Consider the following 6,179-nt stretch of genomic DNA (forward strand, 5'->3'; position numbering starts at 1 on the left):
TTTTCTTTTCGGCTAACAACCACCTTATGAAAGCCAAAGTGATTCCCATTTTGCAAATCCTATTTTGAAGATATTGGAGTTTGGAGAGGTTAAGTAACTTGTTAAGTTTCGGTCATTATGTGGCTGAAACTTGGGAAATACAGAAATGAATGCGTACTCTCCGTGCTTCCGGACAAGAGACACTACCACCAATAACAAAGACCGGAGTCATTCACGCATTTATGAAAGAAAAGACACAGAAATATACCGTGGGAGGCTAGATCAGGGAGAATTCATTCGACCTGGAGAACACCAAATCTCAAAATTCTAAGACTAACATTTACTACAATTCTTATACTTTTAAGATATTTCTTGACTCTAGAAAGTAAAGATTGTTGACAAAATGCTGGCCAATACTGTACAGCACAATATTGTGCCATATTACACAGTAGGAAATAAACATAAAGGTTTTCCCCGATTTTTTTCCTGTTCCTCTTCACTCTCACCAGTTTCTCTTCCACCATTTATCTGTCTTCCAGGTTTCTTTTTTAAAATTTTATTTTATCTGTTTATTTATTTCTGAGACAGGGTCTCGCTCTGTCGCCCAGGCTGGGGTGCAGAGGCGCAATTTCGGCTCACTGCGTCCTCAACCTCCTTGGCTCAAGCCATCCTCCCACCTCAGCCTCCCGCGGGCCACCACACACTGCTACTTTTTTGTATTTTCAGTAGAGAGGGGTTCTTTCATGTTGACCAGGTTCAGCGTTCTTTCTTCAACCCAACTTTTTCCTCCACAAACTCACCTAATCCACAACCCCAGGTTTCAGAATCCATCTCTCTGCTAATTATTGCCAAAATCTGGAACCAGCTCATTTATCCAGCAGCCTCAGGTGGGAGGCTCCAGCTGAACGGCCTCCAGGCATTAGTTACTGATGAATGAATTCATCAAGATCCACTTAAGAACATTTTTCTGGCCGGGAGTGGTGGCTCACGCCTGTAATCCCAGCACTTTGGAAGGCCAAGGCTGGTGGATCACCTGAGGTCGGGAGTTCGAGACCAGCCTGGCCAACATGGAGAAACCCCATCTCTACTAAAAATACAAAATTAGCAGGGTGTGGTGGTGCATGCCTGTAATCCCAGCTACTTGGGAGGCTGAGGCAGGAGAATCCCGTGAACTTGGGGGGCGGAGGTTGCGGGAGCTGAGATCACACCATTGCACTCCAGCCTGGGCAACAAGAGCGAAACTCCGCCTCAAAAAAAAAAAAAAAAATTTTTTTTTTTCTGCTGAAACGGTCAGGAAGTGTCAGGGTGCTTATGGATAAAAGGTAGTTATTTGCCCTTTAGACTCAGGATTCCTGGGCTCGGGTGTTTCCAGCCTTTTTACCACTAATGACCCTTTCAGTTTCTCCCTGAAAGTTGTGGAGGATTTCTATACAAAATAAAACAGCATTTATTAGCTAATAATTATTTTTCCTTTAAAAAATAGAATCCAGATCCTATATAACAGCCAATCCAAACTTCTACCCAGCCTGAGTCTACTGGCATTGCCTCATTGCACATTAGAATTCCACTTGAAAGCAAAGCACCAGCTCTTAGGGCCCTGGGAAGCCTGAAGAAAAGTAAAATATGATTAGCATCGGACCTCTGGCAATAATGAAAACACTTCAAAGACTCCTATCACTACTGAGGACCAGGGGTCTGGGACCCCAAGTTACACACCACTGCCTCATTTGATAGAGAGGTGCTAGGGTAATGTCATTTTTCAAAAGTAAACCAACAAAATAGAAGGGTATTATATGCTCTGTAACTGTTAAATCCACCTTATACACTAAGGAAATGCCAAGTGTTAGGCAGTGTTAGGAAACTGGAATTCTGCAAGTATCCAAAATTGTGTGGTTGTGATTAAAACCTGTTTCTGTAGAATTTTATCTATAAAAATCTGATTTTTGATTGAGGTGACTGATTGAGTTCCCCATCACAAGGTAACCAGCACCTCCTCCAGGCAGCCCTCCTTCTTTCCTGTAATTCTTCCATGCTTCTATCCATCCACGGTGGCATTTAGCACTCTGTGGACTGTTGGAGGTTAGAGGTGGTGTCTTTTTCACTCTTGTCAACTCAGCCCCCAGTCAGGGATTGGCCCAGACCACCGCAGTAAATGTGTTTTTTTGATTTAATGGAGATCCAAATCCTGTTGAATGGATGGGTGAATGGGTAAATGAAAGAAAGGAGCCGGGCAAGGTGGCTCACGCCTGTAATCCCAGCACTTTGGGAGGCTGAGGCAGGCGGATCACCTGAGATAGGGAGTTCAAGACCAGTGTGACCAACATGGAGAAACCCCATCTCTACTAAAAATACAAAATTAGCCAGGCGTGGTGGCACATGCCTGTGATCCCAGCTTCTCAGGAGGCTTAGGCAGGAGAATCGCTTGAACCCAGGAGGCAGAGGTTGCAGTGAGCTGAGATCACACCACTGCACTCCAGCCTAGGAAACAAGAGCGAAACTACATCTCAAAAAAAAAGAGAGAGAGAGAACCAGGAAATGGCAAAAGGAACAGAGGAGCACTTCTCAGTTCTAAGTCAGTTGTTCATGTCCTATCTGCAAGTAGGGGAGGGAAAGAACCAACACTTATTGAGCATCTATAATGAGGTCATGCTATGGGCACCCTATTGTTTTTATTTATTCTCATAATCTCTCTGAGTTTAGATACTATTATTCCCATTTTTATAGATGAGGAAATATTAATAGGATCTGAGAGGTAACCTGTCTAAAGTCCCAGGCAGTGAGCAGATCAGTTCAAAGTTAACTTTATTTGACATGTTGTTAAATATCCCCCAAAAACAAAATGGCAGAGCTTCATGGAGACTTGGAGAACTGTCTGTCACTGGCTGGTTCTGCCTGCCCCATATTCTAGCACCTTAGGTACTCTCATTTATTCTGTTTGTCTAGGCAGAATGGCTTTCTCTGCCTTGTTTGTACACATCCCAAACATGGCCTCTCTAGCCTGAGCTTACCACAGAGCTACAGTAATTAAAACAGTGTGGTACTGGCATAAGGATAGAAATATCGACCAATGGAACAGAACTAAGAGTCCAGAAATAAACCTTCACACATTTATAGCCAATTGGTTTTTGACAAGGGTTCCAAGTCCATTCAATGGGGGAAAGAATAATTGCTTCAACAGATGATGCTAGGACAATTGGATTACCACATGCAAAAGAATGAAGTTGGACCCCTGCCTCACACCATATTAAGAAATTAACTCAGAATGGATTAATAACCTAAATATAAGAGCTAAAAATCATAAAACCCTTAGAAGAAAATTATTCATGACCTTGAATTTGGTAACAGATTTTTTTTTTTTTTTGAGACAGAGTCTCGGTTTATCACCCAGGCTGGAGTGCAGTGGTGCGATCTCAGCTCACTGCAACCTTCACCTCCTGGGTTCAAGTGATTCTCCTGCTTCAGCCTACTGAGTAGCTAGGATTACAGGAGTGTGCCACCACACCTAGCTAATTTTTTTATATTTGTAGAGACAGGGTTTTGCCATGTTGGCCAGGCTGGTTTTGAACTCTTGACCTCAGGTGATCCACCTGCCTTGGCCTCCCAAAGCGTTGGGATTACAGGTGTGAGCCACTGCGCCCAGCCTGATAATAGATTCTTAGCTATCATACCAAAAGCACAAGCAACAACAACAAAAATAGATAAACTGGGCTTCGGAAAACTTAAAACTTTTTTGTGCATCAATGACATTATCAAGAAAATGAAAATACAGCCTACAGAATGGGAAAAATACAGCTAATTCTCATTATTCACAGTTATTACATTCTATAAAGTCACACTGAATTAGCAAATCCTGAACACATGCTCCTAGGGTTAGGGTCCTGGGAGCCTCTGGTCACAATATATTTATCAATCAATCAAAACATCACCATGTTTTGTATTTTTCTGTTTAAAGACACCTTATTTAACACTGTTGATTGATTAACACTGAACTCACGACTAACAGCACTGTAACTCATGCCTGAATGAAGCTTATCTAACGCATATTTTCTCCATAGGGCACGTGACAGCCTTCTAATATTTAGAAACACTGACAACACTTCAGCACTACACTTGGGACCATTTTAAACTGCAGAAAGCAGAAAAATATGGAAAACACAGCACTAAATAGACTACAAAAGGATGCTTTTTCATTCCTATGGACACACACACACACACTTCTCTACAGTATGAGACCTGAAACAAGGCAAAGCATCTCTTTGGTTGACCTTTGCTGGGAACATTTTTTTTTTGCCATTCTGTACATGTGCAGGAATGACCAAGGAAGTACTATGAATACTGATTTGGGGGTTACAAATACATTTTAATGTGTAGGCAAATTTGCATATACAGAATCCATAATGAGGATCAACTTATTTGCAAATCATAATACAGACAGTCCCCAACTTATGATGGACTTAAGATGGATTTACTAACACATAATCCCATGGTAACCTAACCCCATAGTAAACTGAGAAACACATGGATTTATAATTTATGATTGTGACCGGGTGCAGTGGCTCACGCCTGTAATCCTGGCACTTTGGGAGGCCGAGGTGGGTGGATCACCTGAGGTCAGGAGTTTGAGACCAATCTGGCCAACATGGTGAAACCCCGTCTCTACTAAAAATATAAAAATTAGATGGGCATGGTGGCGGGCACCTGTAATCCCAGCTACTTGGGAGGCTGAGGCATGAGAATCGCATGAACCAAGGAGGCAGAGGTTGCAGTGAACTAAGATGGTGCCACTGCACTCCAGCCTGGGCAACAGAGACTCTGTCTCAAAAAATAGTAATAGTTTATGATAGTTCAAGTTTATGGTGAGTTCATCAGGGTATTAAATGGATTTTCAACTTACAAAAATTTTAACTTACAATGGGTTTATCAGGACAAACCCCATTCTAAGTCAAGAAGCATCTGTATCTGATAAAGCTGTAACATCCAGAATATATAAAGAACTAAAACTCAGCAACAAAAAGGCAACCCAATTAAAAACTGGGCAAAGGATTGAACAAACTTTCAATATATTCAAAGGAAGATATACAAATAATTATGTGAAAAGATGTAGTTTTGATTTGCATTTTCCTAATGACATTATCACTCATCATTAGGGAAACACAAATCAAAACCACAATGAGACACTGCTTCATACTTACTAGGATGGTTATAATTTTTATTATTTTATTTTTAGAGATGGGGTCTCACTATATTGCTCTCACTGGCCTCAAACACCTAGGCTCAAGAGATCCTCCCACCTCAGCCTCCCTGGTAGCTGGGACTACAGACACAGACCATCGCACTGGGCTTATAATGACTTTTTAAAACTGAAAATGAAAGGTGTTGGCAAAAATGTGGAGAAACTGGAATGCTTGTATATTGCTAGTGGAACGTAAAATGGTACAGGTGCTTCAGAGAACATTTTAGCACTGTGGAAGAGTTTGGTGGTTCATCAACAAATTAAACACAGAATACCACATGATTCAGGAATACTACTCCTTGATATACTCAAAAGAACTGAAAATGGGTACTCAGATCCTTGTATACCAATGTTCACCGCAGCATTATTCACAACTGCCAAAAGGCGGGAAAAAAACAAGTTTCCATCAACAGATACATGGATAAACAAAATGTGTGTGGGGGGAAGTGCACGTGTACAGACACACACACACACACATAATAAAACATAATTCAGCCATGAAAAGAAACAAAGTCTTGATATATGCTACAACATGGATGAACCTTGAAAACATTATAAGTTAAAATAAGCCAGACACAAAAGGGCAAATATTGTAGGATTCTACTTCTTTGAAATATCAAGAATACACAAATTCATAGAGACAAAAAGTAGATTAGAGGTTACCAGGGGCTGGGAGGAATGGGGAGTTATTGCTTAATGGTTCCGAGTTTCTGTCTGGGGTGATGAAAAACTTTTGGAAAAGTGGTGAAGGTGGTGCAGCACTGTGAATATAATTAATGCCATTGAATTTACACTTAAAAACTGGTATAATGGCAAATAGTATGTGATATATATTTTACCACAATGTTTTAAAAATTGACTTTGTTAATAAAATGAAAAAAAAAGGTCACTGTAAACTACTAATCACTACTAACTTTTATTTTGTATTCAAGGTCACAATCAACCAGAAGAGGGTTCTTTTGCTCTG

The sequence above is a fragment of the Pan troglodytes genome, chromosome 7, assembly GCF_028858775.2.
Source record: "Pan troglodytes isolate AG18354 chromosome 7, NHGRI_mPanTro3-v2.0_pri, whole genome shotgun sequence".
In the NCBI taxonomy this organism is placed as follows: domain Eukaryota; kingdom Metazoa; phylum Chordata; class Mammalia; order Primates; family Hominidae; genus Pan; species Pan troglodytes.